The sequence below is a fragment of the Aotus nancymaae genome, unplaced genomic scaffold (genome assembly GCF_030222135.1).
Source record: "Aotus nancymaae isolate 86718 unplaced genomic scaffold, 86718_ANA_hifiasm-v0.15.2.pri h1tg000007l, whole genome shotgun sequence".
Taxonomy (NCBI): domain Eukaryota; kingdom Metazoa; phylum Chordata; class Mammalia; order Primates; family Aotidae; genus Aotus; species Aotus nancymaae.
Genome location: NW_026988418.1, coordinates 20,637,264 through 20,656,418, shown reverse-complemented (window position 1 = coordinate 20,656,418; position 19,155 = coordinate 20,637,264). Strand labels below are relative to the sequence as shown.

At 42.5% G+C, this 19,155-nt stretch overlaps 1 protein-coding gene and 1 pseudogene across 7 annotated transcripts in view; both read left to right on the top strand.

Moving 5' to 3' along the window:
- DAB1 (DAB adaptor protein 1) overlaps positions 1–19,155 on the top strand; it is a 1,258,287-nt gene that overhangs the window by 934,609 nt on the left and 304,523 nt on the right. The window lies entirely within an intron of this gene.
- LOC105710329 (polypeptide N-acetylgalactosaminyltransferase 12-like) lies at positions 15,097–16,022 on the top strand (annotated as a pseudogene).

The window sequence follows — 19,155 nt, the reverse complement described above, 5'->3', positions numbered from 1 at the left end:
AAGGAAACTGTGGCCAGATTGGGGCCAACTTACCCCTTCCTCATAGCAGGCACAGTGCTTCTGGCCCCCACCATATTTTTGAGGTGCCACAAATAGGTTTTCACTTCTTTTAAAATAAGAAAAAGGAAATGGACTTTTAGGATCAAAGATTATGCTTGTTGTCATACCAACACAGTAATGGAATATAATTTTTTTAAATCACATTTTGTAAAGAAAGGAGGCTACGAAAGAAGCAGTGCCTAGGCCCCCTGACTGTCAAATTGGGGGGACCAGGCTAGGGTTCAGGGAAGTTGCAGCTCATTCAGAGCCGTGCAGGAGAGATGGGCAAAGCAGGACCCACACAGACCCAAACCTGTGCTATTTTCCTGCCATACCTTGAGGCCTCATTTTCAATTGGCTTTGCCCCATACTCTAGCTTTCAGCTTCAGCATCATTTCCACAGAAACAGTGAGTGCCTAAAAACTGGGGCACTGCATCCTTAATTTTAGCACCCCATCTGCTCCTGGATAACGACAGACAGAAATGCACAAAACCTTATTTTCAGAGAGCCTCATCCCAGCATTCCTGAGCAAGTGTGCAGGCCCACCCAGGGCTTCATGAGAGCAAGCGCTGCCCTGACCTTGTTAAAGTGGACAGTTCAGTCCAGCAGAAGCGCCCCTCCCTGTTCCATTAGGCTGAGTGTGGAACCAGCCCCCTGGAACTCTGAGATAATGAGCAAGTGGAGAAACAGGTGGAAAGCAATAGTGCTGGAGTTTACACACTCCACTGCTGCTCACCAGCCACTGCTGCAAATGAGAACCTTTGGGAAGTTTGGCCTTCATTTCCCTGCACACTGATAGGTCAGCGTGAATAGGGGCCATTTTACATTCAAGGCACAAGACACTTTCCTCCAGTAAATGGAGTTTTAATAAAGCCTTTGTGTGATTCCGGGTATCACAACAACTAAATTAGATCCTGCATGCATTAGCCTGGACCCTGGTGATGTTCCCTATGTCATTTCACTTGTGATGCGATACTTACTACCTTTGGTTGAGTTTATCATCACGAAGAGGTTTCTAAATTATTGTAGATGGCATCTGCTTAGATAAAATTATGTATCTCTGCTTTGAACCTCAGCTTCCACAGTGGTAAAATGAAAGAATTAGGTTATTGCTAAACTCTTATCTAGGTCTGGATTTTATTTTTTGAGTGACCACTAAGGGAGAGACCCCAAGTTAAGGGCTGGGGTCGTGTTGTGGGGATCACATGAGATTATGGATGGAATAAAAATATGTAAATCTTATTCACCTTTCTTTTGACAGAGAATAACAACAGTCAGTTACAAAGGAAAAACTGTGGACTCAAGGATTTTAGATTCTTCCCCCTTCCTCACCACAATACTAATATTGCAAGATAAATATTAATAGTAACATTTCAGAGATGAGAAATTTAGGCCAGGGAGGTTAAGAAACCATAAAGTTTAGTGCCAGGGATTAACCTTGAAGCCTTCATTATTTTTACCATCACCATCATCACGTTTATTGCCATTGTATTATAGTCACATTGGCAAGAAAGATGCATTCACATGGACAGTAGCACAAACAGAGTTAATATCAAGTTATATTGGCTTGAGTTAAGGTGTCCACTGATGACCTTTGCCTGGATTTAGACTGTCTAGGAAATAAAGGGTGTTGGACATTCTAGTTGATAGAGCATCCAGAAAAGTTAGTTAACTTTTTCTTGTGAGTTAAACTCAATCTTCATTTATTGGGAGCAAGGTCCAGGGACATAAACACAGACTCACCAACGTAAGTGAATTTCTTTCCTCCCCTTCAGACAGGTTGCAGGCAGGAAGCTGTGTGTGTGTGTGTGTGTGTTTGTGTGTGTGTGTGTGCACGTGTGTGTGCACGCAGTGGTTGGCAGGGTAGTGGAGAAGAACAACTTCTATCATTATAAGTCAGCTACAGAGAGTTTGATGTCTGATTTTTTTTCATTGTCACAAAGCTTGACTTTCTAAGCTTGGGAATTTGATGATTCAGACAGCTGCCTCAGTTTCCCAGCGTGCTCAGGCTTCAGGAATCCAAACTTATCAAGTCTGTGGAGACGCCTAGAGAAGCAGGGCAGGTTTAATCTTGTCACCCTCAGATTAAGCTTTGTCTCCATGTGTGGGACTGCTCAGCAGTCATGATGAGAGGGTGCACTTCGTTCCATTGTCCCACTTAGCCCACTATGTCATTAGAACAGTGACAGCCATTATGAGGCCATGTTGCCCTTCTCACGCCAGGTGACACAGTTGTCGTCTTCTTGGGGCCATCACATGAGCAAATTGGAGCAGTGGGCTTTTGGAGTCACAACATTTTCAAATCTGAGTTCTGCTTGTCTGTCAGTCTGGCTGTCTATCATCTATCTATTTTTTTAGAGATGGGCTCTTGCTCTGTCATCTAGGCTGTAGTACAGTGGCACTGTCATCGCTCAGTGCAGCCTCCAATTCCCAGGCTCACATACCTCCCAACCTCAGTCCCCCAAGTAGACGGGATTACAGGTGTAAACCACCATGCCCATCTCTCTATTTGTATTTTCTTGAGCAAGAACTTTAACTCTCTGTGTCTAAGTTTCTTATCTTTGACATGGAAATGAAACTATTAAACCTATGTGGTTTTTCTGCAGAGAGATGACAATAGCATTTTGAAGTCATCTCACTACAGTGATGGGAGCAGGGTTAGTGGAATAGATGAAATGAGATTATTATTCTTTTTTTTTTTTTTGCAAATGAGGAAAAGGAGCTTCACAAAGGTTTTCCTTTCCCAGGCTTGCACAGGGAGTGACTGGTGAAAACCCTAGCCTTCTGGGCACAACTGCTTACTTACTGCCAGACTGTGAGGCACTTAGCAGCAAGGACCTTGCCATGCTTTTCGTCTCCAGGGCCTGGCTCTGGCATTCACTTGGTTGATCTCATCCTTTACTTCTTTTTCCTTCTCCTCTGTGTCCCACACTAGCATCTCCACTGTTCTTTGATGAAAGTGCTTGGCTTGTTTCTGCCTCAGTTTTTGAGGCTTGCTGTTCCCTCTGCCTCAAATGCTCTTCCCCCACATCTCTGCATGGCATGCTCCTTCACCCCTTAGAAGTTTTGCTCCAACATCATCTCAATGTGGACTTTGCTAACTACTTATTAAAAAGACTTACTCCTCTCCAGCACTTCTTACAGCCCTCTCATCCTTATTTTTCTTCATAACATTTACCAACATCTGACATACCATATACTTGATAGACTCGATTGATTTATTGTTCACCAACCTTCACTAAACATAAGCTGTGTCCTCAGAACTGAACAATGTATGGAAAACAGCCCACAGTCTGTAAATTACACTATGCATTGATTGAAAGAGTAAATAAATGTGTTTGGAGAGGCAGGGGTCTGCGCATGAATGCCTGTTGCCCTGATGATGTTTGCGGCAGAACACTTAACTACATCTCCCCATGTGATTGCTCCTTGACAAACCCCTTCTCTGGAGATCACTGAAAGTCACTAATTGTGATCTCAGCTGTGTACTTTGTCCTTCCTTCTTTGTGGAGTGGCTTTGAGTTCCCACAAGGGCCAGGAGGGCTGTCTGTTCTGGAGCTTTTCTCTGCAGCATGATCAACATGGGTAATGTAGTATTTAACTTCATATATTTTTTATCTCTGAGTACAGCTCTTTATTAGAAATTAATTCGCCTAGGTTGTTGAGGTTTGTTTATTTTCGGCTGCTGAGTTATTTCTTCTGTCTGAGTTCTTTCTCATCTGTGCCTGAATTTCTAGGAAAATGTTTTCTAGAATTCCAGAAAACATTGAGTTTTGGTTAAATTGTGTTACCTGAGTTTTGGCAAATTATGTTCTGTACAAAGGGCTCCCTCTAAAGTGTGGGCAGAAGTCTTATCCTTTAATTCTTTTAAAAGACTCTTTTATGCTTTTTGAAATGTTTAAAAAATAACTTACTCTGGAGTAGAAGTCCTATAAAAGTTAATGAAGTTAGAAATTGCCTAATAATACAAATCATATGGAAGTTTTCTCTATGATTGATGTTATGAATGATGGGCTCAGTGGACCACAGTGGTGTCAGAAGTAGACTAAAGATCAGGTGACCTAGCTAATTGATCTGTGTAACTTACTCATTAGGTGACTTTAGGCAAAGCATTTCATCTTTCTAAGATACTATTCTTCATATGCAAAGTGAAGACTCTAGGCCGAAGGTGTCTGATCTTTTAGCTTCCCTGAGCCACGTTGGAAAAAGAAGTATATCCTGGGGCCACACGTAAAATACACTAACACTAACGAAAGCTGATGAGCTAAAAAAAAAATCAAAAAAGCTCGTAATATTTTAAGAAAGTTTAAAAATTTGTGTTGGCCTCATTCAAAGCTGCCCTTGGCTACCTGCAACCCACAGGCTGCTGGTTGGACAAGCTTGCTCTAGGCTACAGGTCCAGCTGATACCCAAGTTTCTTTTCATCTTTTAAACCCTAGACTGGAAGCATAAAGACTTGTATCTTAGCTTGGTAACAGCCACTTACTAGTACTAGAGCCCTGGGTAAGTCAGTTTCCTTTCCAGAGACTCAGTTTCTCAATCTTTAAAATGACCACTGAGATTCTTATTTAGTGTTTTTCTGAGCGTATTGAGAGAATTTCATTTGGACACTTAGATGGGAAAGTACTTTTTAGCCATACAGTCTTACTGTTATTAGAAGCCATTTCTTATTTTACTGTGATTTTGTGGCAATATGCCACCAGAATGGTTGGATAAAAGTTAGAAGATGAAAAGTCAGTGGATATAATACTGATGATTTTTAAATTGTGCTTTTAAAACCTATTGGGTTTTGGTTTCCCTTTTGATTTTTTTTTTTTTTTAAATCCCCACTTTACATCGTAAGTTCTTGACTTGAGCTTTGGGAAAGTGTTCACAGCTTTCATAAAATTTTTCAAAGGAGTATTTGATATACCATTTTTTTTCAACCCTGTGATTTTCTGTGGTTGTTTCCCCCTGGAATTCCTGAGAGGAGGAGATCTTTTCATGCTGCTTCTGATCATATATCCATTCCTCCTTGCATGGACATTAACTGGTAATACCTAGAGAATCACAGATGTCAAGAGAATGACTATTTGCAGGACTAGCTAGCTGCTTTCTGGAAACTGAAAGCTGATGGGCATCTAATTAAGGCTGGTTCATTTTTTAGGGATAACCCAATTAAAAATCTGGATTAACCCTGACCTACTAGTTTGGCTCTTGGAAGCCATTTAGTATTCTATTATCTTTATTTTGGTCTTTTTATCTCTAAAGAATACTTCTAAGTTAGACTGTAATTTTTTTTTTTTTTTTTTGAGATGGAGTCTTACTCTGTTGCCCAGGCTGGAGTGCAGTAGTGTGATCTCAGCTAACTGCAACCTCCACCTCCCAAGTTCAAGCAATTCTCTTGCCTCAGCCTCCTGAATAGCTGGATTACAGGCACATGCCACCACACCTGGCTAATTTTTGTATTTTTAGTAGAGACAGGATTTCACCATGTTGGTCAGGCTGGTCTTGAACTCCTGACCTCATGATCCACCCACCTTGGCTTCCCAAATTGCTGGGATTACAGGTGTGAGCCACCGCTCCCGGACTAGATGGTAAATTTTAATGAGCAAAGGTTGAAGTTCCTCCAGAGGGAGGAAAAAGGATTATTATTCAGGTTAGCGACCCCACAGCTCTCATCAGGTGTCTGGGCAAAGGTGCAGAGATTCAGCAGATTGGAAAGGAGATGTAGTCTAGATTCAGCAGATGGGGAAGGTGGCTTGGTCTGGGAGGTGTGGTCCAGATTCGATATCTAGGGAAAGAAGGTGGTCTAGGAGGTATGGTCTAGAGACAATTGAGAAGGGGGTTATTATTAGAGAAGGGGGTGTGGCCTAGATTCAACATTCAGGAAAGTATGACTTGTATTTAACAAACAGAAAAGGGAGTGTGACCTAGATCCAACAGACAGGAAAGGGGGTGTGGTCTGTATTCAACAGATAGGGAAGGGGATGTGGTCTGGATTCAACAGACAGGAAAAGAGGGTGTGGCCTAGATTCAGCAGAAAGGGAAGGAGGGTGTGGCCTAGATTCATCAGACAGGAAAGGGGGTGTGGTCTAGATTCAACTGACAGGAAAGGGTGTGGCCTAGATTCAACACAACAGAAAAGAGGGTGTGGCCTACACTCAGCAGATGGAGAAGGAGGTGTTGTCTGGGAGGTGTGTTCTAGATTCAACAGATGAGGAAGGAGGTGTGGTCTCACCAGCTGGGGAGGAGTGAGGAAGATTGTGGACAACTCACTAACAACAGGTCCTGCTCTTTCACTGTCATTCAGGATGGGAGTACCTGTACTAGGGCTGATAATCTAATTAAGGAAGCCTAATATAGAGCCAGGAGTCAGTGGTGTTTACAAGGTACATAAAAGATCTTGGACTCAAAAGGCATGGAGTCCTGTCCCATTTAGCTGGAAAATCTGTGGCTTATATCATCTCCAACCATCGTAAAATGGGGACAGCACCATGAAGAAGAAATGAGAGTACAAAAGAGAAGGTATTTGGCAAACCAAGACAGTCGTTAGAAAGGAAATGTCAAATGAGTGCACAGACAGAGGGAGACTGGAGGAAACTGTGAGACTCTTTCCTTTCACTGTTGCTATGTTCTGACAAGGTCTGCTGTCTTCCTGTTAAATGGGAGGTGAGTGTGGAGTGGAGAAAGCAAGTTGTTTGGGCCTCAAGCCTCAACCTGCACTTGAAGCCTACACCAGCTCACCTTTGCTACCCTGCAGAGAAGGTAAAAGCAGTTAATGATAAAATGTCAGAAAGGCACTTGGGGGCTTTTAGAAATTCTCACCAGGTGGAGTGGGGGGCTAAGGAAGGAATAGCAGGGGGTGGGGAGGTTGGGGAGGGATAGCTTTAGGAAAAATACCTAATGTAAATGACGGAGCAATGGATGCAGCAAACCACCATGGCATGTGTATACCTATGTAACGGACCTGCACGATCTGCACATGTACTCCAGAACTTGGAGCATAATAAATAAATTAAAATACAAATTCTCACCAGGTAAGATTGCGCACACATAATATCAAATATACAGAGCTGCCATGGTTGCATTATTATTTTATTGTTTTTATTATTAGTAAAACTTTATCCAAAGAGTTCATTTTTAAAAATATTGTTGGATATGCTTAAGTATATTTAATATTTCTTTTAAAATTTTAATTTTTCTTTTAAAATTTTTCTTTTTAAAATATTAAAAATTTAATATTTCTTTTAAAATTTCTTTAAGTATATTTAATATTTCTTTTAAAATTTTGCATAAGAGAAGGCTACCCAGAAGCCTTGTACTTGGCAAGCAGAAATTAATCTAAACTGTTTTCTGAATTTACCAAGTGCTTGCTTGAACAGACAAGGAGCCTAGGGGCACTTCTTGTGGGTGTGATGAGTTGTGAATCCCAGTATAAGATGTCTGAAAAAAAAAAAAAAAGTCTGTTCTAAGAAAGAAAAGAAGTTTCTGACTGTTTGGCAAAACAGGCTTTTTTTTTTCCTTTTAGTTTTATTATTATTCAAATCAGTTTTCTCAAGCATTCAGGGAGCAGAGTTTTTTTTGTTTTTTTTTTAATACTTTAAGTTCTGAGATACATGTACAGAATGTGCAGGTTTGTTACATAGGTATTCATGTGCCATGGTGGTTTGCTGCACCCATCAACCTGTAATCTCCAGTAGGTATTTCTCTTAATGCTATCCCTCCCCTAGCTTCCCACTCCTGGACAGGCCCTGGTGTGTGATGTTCTCCTCCCTGTATCTGTTCTCATTGTTCAACTCGCACTCATGAGTGAGAACATGTGGTGTTTGGTTTTCTGTTCCTGTGTTAGTTTGCTGAGAATGATGGTTTCCAGCTTTATCAATGTCCCTGCAAAGGACATGAACTCATCCTTTTTTATGGATGCACAGTATTCCATGGTATATATGTGCCACATTTAAACTAAGAAAAAAAAAATAGGAATGTGGAGATTTCAAAGATTTTGTGATTTTATTTATCAGCTAATATATATGTAGAGCTTTCTTGCATCTTATTAGCACAAGGGCAAAGGAAGATGCAAGAGAAATAGAAGACCATCTGTGCCCTCAGATGGTCTTCAGGCTCCTCAAGGGACACGATATAGATAGATAAGAAATGACCATTTACGAAGGCAGTATGGTTTTGTGGAAACATTGTGATATTTTGAATCAAATACACTTGGGTTCTAGATCTGGATTCACCATAGGAATGGGACTTGGGACTTGATACCTCATGACATCTGTGCCTCTGTTTCCACTACTACAAAATGGGAGTAATCAAAACTTACCTTCTCAGATTGTAAAGATGTACTAGCATGAGGAATGTACACTGCTTAGCACAGAACATAAAGCCTAGTAGGTTCTCATGAATGTAGTTGTTTTCATTTCTTCATTTCTCCCTTCTGTTTTATGCTCTGTTACAGTAAACATAGAGGCATGTGGTTCCTTGGGAATTTTGAAGAATATAAGCTGAGATAGGAAATTCCTCCTGGAGCAGGAGGGCTTCACCTGGGCCTTTGGCTATCTTCTGCTTGCCCCTCCAGGGGCTCTCACTGCCCTATTCTCATGCTCTGGGAAGCTGACCCATGTGGACTGCATCCATCCCTCTTTCATCGTGGGCCTTGTGACCCTTTGGCCACTTACGGGGATTAGCCAGTGCTGGGTCCTAGCAGGAGGCTAAGGAGCGGGGAGTCTCTGTGTTTTTGATCCCCCTTTCAGCTTCTTTCTCCCTGCTGGCTTGCCTTAGGTTTGGTGCTTCCTAGAATGAAGGTTACTACTCCTTTTTAAGGAACTGTCTCTACAAGGTTCCCTCCTCGTCTAGTAGCCCCTTTCTCCTCTCATCCTTTCAGACCTAGGAGAGGTAACAGTTCCGCTCTTCCCTCCCTGGGACTCTCCACTGTCATTTGGGGTTTCCCTTCAACCCATTCCACTCATGTGTAAATCATCTCTTTATAAGAAATAATGTGAATTTGTCTTCAGTTTCCTGTTGGCACCTCCAAAGGTGAACTGAGTTTGAATAGATGAGGAAATGTGGTATTGAATAACCAAGGTGCACTCTGGGGTCTGTGACTAACAAGCTATTGTCTTCCCTTAGCTTGTATTTTACACGAGGATGCTGACCTGAGTTGTGATTTTGGGGAGATATGCTGAACTAGAGCCTGAAGATCAGACTAAGTGAACATATTAGATTTCACATCATAGGAGAAATAATTTTTTGGTATTAATAATTGTTTCCTGATTCATTTTGAAAAGTATGCATTAAATAATCAACAGTTATATGGTACAGCAAATAAATATCAGAAATACCTTTCTTTTCATTCCAAAGAAGTATATGCAAATGGAATAGAGGGAAGGGAAGGCAGACAGTATGTAATGAACACCTTCTCTAGTACCAAGCAATTTGCATATATTACCTTATTTATTCTACTCAGCAACCCTTATGGGTGAGGTACCAATTTCCTAGCTTTCCAGAGGTACAGAGGGAGGCTCAAAGACTTCAAGAGATTTGCCAAAGGTCACATAGCTGGGACTTGGTGGAGCCACAGTTTGAAATCCCAGGGCAAGTCCGTGAGACAGTGATGCTCATGGCTTTTCTTTGCCAGACACCAAATAACAGTGGTATAGTTTGGATCTGTGTCCCTGTCCGAATCTCATGTTGGATTGTAATCTCTAGTATTAGAGGTCGGGCCTGGGAAGGTGACTGGATCATGGGCCACGGTGGATTTCTTGCAAATTGTTTAGCACCATCCCCTTAATACTGTCTTCACAATAGTGAGGGAGTTCTCAGGAGACTTGATTGTTTAAAAGATGCGGCATCACCCCCACCTTCTCTCCTGCTCCTGCTTTCGCCATGTGAAGTGCCTGTTCCTGCTTAACCTTCCCTTCTGCTGTGAGTAAAAGCTCCCTGAAGCCTCCCCAGAACCATAAGCCAGATAAACCTCTTTTCTTACAAATTACCCAGCCTCAGGTATTTCTTGATAGCAATACAAGAATGGACTAATACAACCAGTGATATATTTAAGAGTTCAGGTGACAGGCACAGTTACGTGCATCAGAGCAGGAGCTTCAGGCTGTTTGTGGCAGGCCCCCACAATAAGGAGGAGTATGGCATTTTAAGGCCACGCACAGCAGTAAGACAGTGGGGAGTTTTTCTGGAGTTAGGAATAGCTGTAGAGCCTGGCCTCCTGGAGACTGGGTATGACTTTCTTTTTTTTTGAGACGGAGTTTTGCTCTTGTTACCCAGGCTGGAGTGCAATGGCGCGATCTCGGCTCACTGCAACCTCCGCCTCCTGCATTCAGGCAATTATCCTGCCTCAGCCTCCTGAGTAGCTGGGATTACAGGCACGCACCACCATGCCCAGCTAATTTTTTGTATTTTTAGTAGAGACGGGGTTTCACCATGTTGACCAGGATGGTCTCGATCTCTTGACCTCGTGATCCACCCGCCTCGGCCTCCCAAAGTGCTGGGATTACAGGTGTGAGCCACCGTGCCCGGCCGACTGGGTATGACTTTCTAACAGGTAGAATCCTGAGTCTCTCTTGGGATTGGGTATCATGTTGTTCCTGCTGCACAGGATTTTCTTTGATCCTTGCCATTGGATACCTTCAGTTTCTACTTGTACTGAAAATGTCTCTTTCCCCTTCTTACTTAACCTGTTTTTTTTCCTCTACCTAGTGGCTTCTGCCAGTCCTCACTTCTGCTAACTCACAACTTCTGCTAAGCCTTGGCCTTGCTGCCTCCTGGCTTCTCCCTGTTTGCTCTAGCTTCTGTACTTCTGGTCTCTCTATCAGTGGACAGAGTCTGTATTACCAAATTCAAATTCTTGAAAGAGAGAATATGCATGTCGTCTTATATATCCAACTTGGATATGGTTCTTTCATCCAGGCTGAGTTGTGACTCCTGGTCAGGCAGCAAATTGTCCTTGGGGAGGGAACTGTCCCAGGCCCAACCAGCTGGGACTTGTCTGGGGCGAAGGACAGAGCAGGCAGCAGGGCAGCAACACGTACAACTCCTTTGCCGTGTGATGGACAACATGTTCACAGGCTCCAGAAATTAGGGAGCAGGCATCTGTGGGGTCACCATTCTGTCTACCACTGTCTGCCCTCCCACCCTAAAGATCCACATTCATCCTTCATGCAGTATATATTCCCCCATCCCAGGATCTCTCTGGTCTCATTTGTTCAAAACCTTGAATGTCATCTAAATCTCAGGAGTTCAGAAGCCCCAGTTTTGGGTTCCAGTGATTAGGGCTTGAGCATCTTTGTGGAGGGGCATTTTTCTGCTTTCCACCAGCACTTCCCACTATGAGATAAATACTTTATGTGGATTACATCATTTAATACTATAGTCAGATGTAGTAAGTATTTATAGTCACCGCATTTTGCAGTGAACACATTCAGGCGCGGGGAGTTAAATAACGTGCCCAACCCTACCCAAGTAGTGAGAGGAGTCATGCCAAGTTCTCTTAACCTTTATTCCTGTGTTTTCCAAACTTGGCTGCATTTTAGAATGACATGGGAAGCTTTTAAATCTACTTGTGTCAAGCCAGGTGCATTGTTGTGCACCTGTAATCCTAGCTATTTGTGAGGCTGAGGTGGGAGGATCCCTCAAACCCAGGAGTTGGAGGCTGCAGTAAGCTGTGATTGTACCACTGCACGCTATTCTGGGCAACAGAGTGAGACTCTGTCTCTAAAACATAAAATTAAAAAAAAAAAAATCCCAGTGCCCATGTTGCACCTGAAACCAATTAAGTAAGAATCCCAGGGATGGGTATCAGCTCCTCAGGTCATTCCAGTGTGCAGCGACACTCGGGAGCCGCCGACTGTGCTCGTACTCGTAGAGATATGGTGGGCAAGGAGTGAGCGCAGGTGCGTAGTCAGGGAAGGCTTCCTGGGCTGGGGAGTTTGAGTTTGTAGTGGTTTGCAGGGTGAAACAGTGAGGAGGCTTTTCCGTGTTGCTGATTTGCTCCTTACTTTCCAAGTGTGATTGAATTTTTATGTTTTTGTGAGATGGTTCCAATAAATACATTCACAAATCGGGAAACAACAACAAGAAGACATCCTTTGTCAGAGCATCCATTCTCATTTATGGCTTCAGGAAAACACGGTTATCGCTGTTTGCGTGTGCTTTTTGTCAGGGAGATAATTGTGGAAATTGGGTTGCTTCCCGTCAAGCGCAGATCCTTTTGTGGAGAAAATTTGAGCCATCCATGTATCCATTTTACAGTAATTGAGATTGGACTAGCAAATCATTAGCGAGCTAAAGGAAGATGATAGCCCTTTTTGTCAAAAGGAAGGTGGTAAAAATTTGATGTTTGAGGAGAGCGACGAGAAAAAACAGGTTATCAGTGATGAGAGAAAGCCTGCCACCTGTCTCTCCCTTCCTTCCAGAGGGAGAAGGTGGCATCTATTAGCAGCACCTTAAGTGGGGCCAGTGGGCAAGGCTCTTATAGGAGGAATCTAATTGATGCTCATTGGGACCCAGACAGTCACTGAGATGTGGACGGCTTCAGGATGAGTCCCTGCCCAGGTCCACTCTTGAAGCGGAGCAGCTTGTGGACATCTGTTGCACTAGCTAGGCTTGCTACTTACGGGTGTTGCTTCTGTTCTCTTTCTGATTGTCAACTCTGAAGATAATGAAATGCAGCTTGTGGAAGGGAGAGTAAATAATGGCAGTATATATTTTAGGTAAATCAGCAGGTGAAGCTGCCAAATGTGGCATTTGTTTATTTAAAATCCCCTTCACAGGGAGGCCAGCATTAAATACTTGTCTTTTCTCCCTGCAAGACCCCAGGGAATAGCAGTAGTTCACGTTACTCAAACACTCTGTGGAGGAAACAGGGATGAGTACAGGGCGTTCAGTCTCCAAGAGCAAATAAACACAGTGTGCCTGCCTCCCCTCCTCTGGCCGGTGTGGAGCAGGGTTAAAATGAGGAATGACATCTGGCTAAAAAGGCCAACGATGGAGGTGCCCCTTTAGAATCTGTGTTTTGGGGAGCAGGTGTGATGGGCATCTGAGGTAAGACTCAGCCCTGGGAGGCTGTATCTGTGGCCAGCCCTTGATTAATCTCCCTCTGTACCTCCAGCATTTACAGTGTCTGCTTATACAGAGTCAGTGTTTAGGAAATGTGTGTTGATCTGATTTGATTGACAGAACCTGTGATTTAATGACTATGTTCCAAAGGAGTTGGGTATGCTTTTTACCTTTGTTTTGAAGATTCATTTATCTAGGACCTCTTTGGAAAACAAAATGGAAGTGCATGTGCTTTTAAACTTACTCCCTTCATGCAGCGGTCTTTTGCTTGACTGACGGTCCCTGGGCAATTCCTGGATAAGCACCATTTTGTAAGAACATAATTGCTCTCCTGTTATCCCACTGTGGTGGCCCCTGTCACCTGTGAGTAGTCAATGAATCAATGAATAATTTTTGAGGTCTCCACCAGGGTATGAATTTTCGAATATGGTTACATACATGTGCTGCTATTAATCTGCATAAACAAACTTGTATTCATTTTTATAGATAAAAATAATCTTAGGCATTGTAGAGTTTGATTTCCCCACCCCGTGGATTTTCTTGGGGCCTCCTTGAGTTGTACACCACCGGGTTTACAGGACCCTTTCCAAGCGCCTCGCTGCCAGGGTCTGAATTCAGGCCCACTGCAGTCTGTCTGGCCTCTGTCTCCTTCTGCAGACTTGAGACTTGCCTCTTGTTACTACCCAGCCATGATGAACTGAGTTCCTAGGATTGATTATGTCTTCTCTCTATTTCATGCTATCATCCACAGTTTTTCTTCATAAGGTGACTAACATGTACTAGTCTTCCTGAACTTTGTTCAAGGATCTCCTCTTCTCAGAAGTCTTCCATCTGCGCCCCCATTGTTAACTCACCCTACCCTGTAGCATCTCCAGGTTGAGACAGTGCCTGTCCTCTGCATTTTTGAGAATCCTGTGATTTCTCTCATACCGACTGTTAGCACACCATGTAATCACTGTCTCTTTTTGCCTCCCTAACGATATGAGTTCCTTGCAGTTGGGATTACATCATCTTTATTTCTTTCTGAGCATCTAGAACAGTGGTCTATCAAAGAATCGGTGTTTAATAACTACTTGTTCAATGAATGAGTGGATTTGCTTCCTTATTTAAATATTTGTTGCCAGCCAGTACAACATGGCAGGCCCTGTGCAGGGGGCCGGTGTGGATGCAACGTTGTATAGGGCACATTCCCACTCAGGTTTGGGACAGTTTAAGGCCTGCTGGGGAGATAGACATACAGCTGTGTGACAGGGTAGAGAAAAAGGATGAGGAGAGAAAGGGAGGGGGGAAGAGTATGAGCTGAACACAAGGCAAGCAGCCGTGGCATTTTATATAGCTTTGTGCATTTAGGTCTCCTGTAAGCCCAGTGAGGTAAAAAGGTATTCCCATTTTATAGATGAAGAAATTGAGGCTGAGGCTGGTTAAAGAGCTTAAAGGCCTAAATTTCCCTACGTAGTCAATGGTGGAGTCAGGCAGGCTTCCAGCCCAGCCCCTTGGAAAGCTTCCTGCTTTAGATTCTGCCAACTACTGATAGATGTGTTTTAGTAAAATTAGAGGTGAGAATTTTAGAAGGTTGGATGTAACTGGGGTCCCAAGTATTGAAAACACTCACTGGTCCCGCTCCACTGCGCCGGCGTAGCGGGGGGGCTGCAGTTGCAGTCGGTCGGGCGCAGTGCGCGGGTTGGCTGGCGGCTGGGGAGCCGGCGGCGTCCGCGGAGAGGGAGCGGGGTCGGGGAGGCGTCTTCTGGCTCAGGCTGGGGCCAGCGGAAACGCGAACGAGCGACGGCGGCAACCGCGGGCCTGTGGACGGCGGCGTCAGCGGCCAGCAGAGCGCCTGAAGGAGCACTTGGCCAATGAGCTTTCGGGCCTGCCCAAAGTGCGCCTGATCCGTGCCAACAAGAGAGAGGGCCTTGTGCGAGCCCGGCTGCTGGGGGCATCTGTGGCGAGGGGCGATGTTCTGACCTTCCTGGATTGTCACTGTGAGTGCCACGAGGGGTGGCTGGAGCCGCTGCTGCAGCGGTCTCCAACAATGGCTGGTGGGCTGTTTGCTGTGAGTAAGAAATATTTTGAATATCTGGGGTCTTACGATACAGGAATGGAAGTTTGGGGAGGAGAAAACCTCGAATTCTCCTTTAGGATCTGGCAGTGTGGTGGGACTCTGGAAACACATCCGTGTTCCCACGTTGGCCATGTTTTCCCCAAGCAAGCTCCCTAGTCCCACAACAAGGCTCTGGCCCACAGTGTCCGTGCAGCTGAAGTGTGGATGGATGAATTTAAAGAGCTCTACTACCATCGCAACCCCCGTGCCCGCTTGGAACCTTTTGGGGACGTGACAGAGAGGAAGCAGCTCTGGGCCAAGCTCCAGTGTAAGGACTTCAAGTGGTTCTTGGAGACTGTGTATCCAGAACTGCATGTGCCTAAAGACAGGCCTGGCTTCTTTGGGATGCTCCAGAACAAAGGACTAAAAGATTACTGCTTTGACTATAACCCTCCCGATGAAAACCAGATCGTGGGACACCAGGTCATTCTGTACCTCTGTCATGGGATGGGCCAGAATCAATTTTTTGAGTACACATCCCAGAAAGAAATACGCTATAACACCCACCAGCCAGAGGGCTGCATTGCTGTGGAAGCTGGAATGGATATCCTTACCATGCATCTCTGCAAAGAAACCGCCCCAGAGAATCAGAAGTTCATCTTGCAGGAGGATGGTTCTTTATTTCACGAACAGTCCCAGAAGTGTGTCCAGGCTGTGAGGAGGGAGTCAAGTGACGGTTTTGTCCCACTCTTACGAGACTGTACCAGCTCAGATAATCAGAAATGGTTCTTCAAGGAACGCATGTTTTGAAGCCTCATGTATCAAGGGGCACATCGAAGGAGACTGTGGACCCAGAACTCTGCCCAACAAAGACTTTAGCTAAGCAGTGACCAGAGCCCACTAAAAACTGACCTGCTCTGCTTTGAGGAGGAAGTCATTTTGCCGTTTGTGAAAGTGTTGTTGGATTTAGTAAAAATGTGAATAAGCTTTGTACTTATTTTGAAAACTTTTAAAATGTTCCAAAATACTGTATTTTCAAAGGGTAATCATCAAATGTTAACCCTTGGTATTTAGAAAATTAAAACCTTGTAATATTTTTCTATCAAGATGTACATTTTACAGTCATGCCTTTTATTCTCATTAGCAAAACAGGTCAAGATTTTATTTTGGTATTTACAAGAATTCCCAGGTCTGAAGATATCTGCATGGGTGGAAATCAGGCTCCTGCAACGTACCTTGCATTAACTGATAATACCTCAACTGTGAGGTTAGAGTTTTCCCGGTACAGAGAGACTGACACTAGGAACATTATATCAATTTATTCAGCTCATTGAGATCTTCTAGATGTATTTAATAAAGAATGCTTTTTGGTTATGTGTTGCTACCACAGTTAATACTCCATAATGTTCATGTCAGCCAAAGAGGACTAACCAAAGCTGAAATCTCAAAGAACAGTGTGCTTTACTAAGCTAAGTAAACTTGAGAGCGAAATTCTAACAATGCCTCACTGTAGTGTGGCTGGTTGCTTTTATTAATGACCACTATGACTTTAAAACATGTTTACATCGTTTTTAATTTTTATCATACAGTAGTGTCAGGGAGAAATGTAATGTTCTATATGAAATGCCTTTTTCGAGTTTGTTCATGACTAACATTTGGTAAAAATCAGCGTTAGAGTTTGTGCTGCTGCAACTGCTGTGAAAATTTCTCTGAGTAATTCTGATTTGTGAATGATCCCAGGTGAACCCTGAGATTTTGTCTACCTGATTAAATTGATATGAATGATTAAAAGGATGTGAGAACACTGGGAAAAAAAAAAAAAAGAAAACACTCACTAATGGAATTATTTTAGGTTTATACACTTGTTTTTTTCTGATATCCTAAGAGTTTATGTAATGAATTTTCATGGTGCTATAAATACTTAATGAAACTATGTGATCCATTAGTTAAATGGAATGTTCCTAAGTATGCCATGTTCCTGTCAAATAAATTCCTTTAATATTGCTAAAACCTGGTTCTGGCTTTTGTTAGCTTCGAGTTTGATTACAGAAACACATTGTGTTCCCTCCTTGTTTGCCTTGCCAAAGATTAACTGCTGTCTGAATAACAAGAGTGCTACCTTCTGGAACATAGCATTTTATTTTTCCAAAAATACTTTTCACATAAATTTATGAGATTATTCTATTATTGTTCCATTTTACAGATGAGTAAACTGATAAAAAAACATTAGTTTGTTTAATTCTAGATTTTACCCTAGGAAAGTTAGACCATTAGATACTGTATAGCAAGATCCCACTTATTTATCTTTCAATTTAATTACTAAAAAGAATATCTGCCTTGTTCATAAACAACTTAAATGGATTTGCGCCACTTGTTTGGACCCTATTTAAAATTATTGTATTATGCTCTCAGTGTTAGTTTTATGATCTCAGCATACAGTAAGAGATGTGGAACATTCTCTTTTAGAATTTTATGGAGACATTGCTTATGTTAACATTTGTGGTACCAGTGTCGATTTCAGAAAGCTGATAGTTTTCTTTCTCTACTTCTGGTTCAAAGGGGGAAATGTTGTATAGACTTTGTGACTTTGTAACTGAGCATATTTCTCTCTTTGCTTTGGCTTCTAGGAATCTCATAGCCAAATATATAGCCTATCTTCTACAACTGTATCAATGTTTTTGGTGTCTTATTCTTGCTTTTGCCTTCATCTTCATTTCTAATTCTTTGTGTCTCTTTGCTCCAGTTTTCTCATTTATTTAGTTTATCTCTATAAATTTATCTCTATAAACTGCCTAAAATTCTATTTTTTTTCATAATGTGTGGTAAATATAACAATGCCACATGATGAAGATGAGCTGTTAGGCTCAGATATGTCTCCCATATTTGTGATTTGTTTTCTCCCCTTTCTTGTTACAGTTTTGGCAAGAGAGCTTTGATTGGGTCCACGCTAAGGTTGTAAATCTATCAGTTTTGTGGGCTTCAAAGTTTTAAAGCTAGGAATATGTCCTATCAGTGTATTATTTTTCTTAAAAGGTTTGGACAAAGTAGATGATGGATGTACATCTTCTGCAATGATTGTGGTCCTTTAGTAGCAGAAAGATACAGTATCTCTCGATATTCTGCCAAAAGTTTCTATAGCACTTGTAACTCTCACAACCAAAGCAGCTTTTTGGAACTGCTGCCACTGGGTTCCGGAAAAGCTTTACCTTTTCCTGTTGTCTTGATCCTGAAAAGATCAAATATGCAGCATGGGGAAATTTTAGGCCTTTTCCAAATTGTCTTTGATGTACAAAAAAAAAAAAAAAAAAAAAAGAAAATTGACAGGTTGATGACATAGTCCTAGGGATGGAGAAGGAGATAATCTACAAAAGGCCTTCTCAGGCTGAGTAATTAAAGGAACCTACAGTGGTCCAGTAGGCAGGAGCATGAAAAGTCTGTGTTGGCATAGAAAACAGCCTAGTGAGGAAGTTTAGAGCTCAGGAAGAAAGAACCCTGTTCCATCCAGCCTTGGTCCATCTTCTGCCAAGTTGCATGGTCTGGAGAGATACAAGGTGGAGGTGGAATCTGTAATCAGAACTGGTAGCCATAAACTAATTTTAAACTCAGCTAGCCTTGGGAATTAGAAAGCATGCCATCTAGGGAGCTGGAGTGGGTTTGAACTTAGGAGAAAAGTGAGGCCAGAGTTTACTTAGTCGCATACTTCCTTGTGCTAGAGTTTGAGCTAGGCCTTTTTTTTTTTCTTTTTCTTAATTTGGAAATAATCTTATGATTACAGGAAAAAGTATAGGAATAAGGATATGCAAAGAACACCTGATGCCCTTTACTTAGATTTACCCATTGCTGATATTTTATCTTACTTGATTTATCATTTGTGCGTTTTCTCTCTGTGTATATTCACACACATATGCATACACATACATGAATTTTTTTCTGAATCATCTGAATGTAAAGTGTACATATCTTGGCCCTTTATTCCTGAACATTTAGTATGTTTCCTAAAAACAGGTATACTATTTCATATAACCAC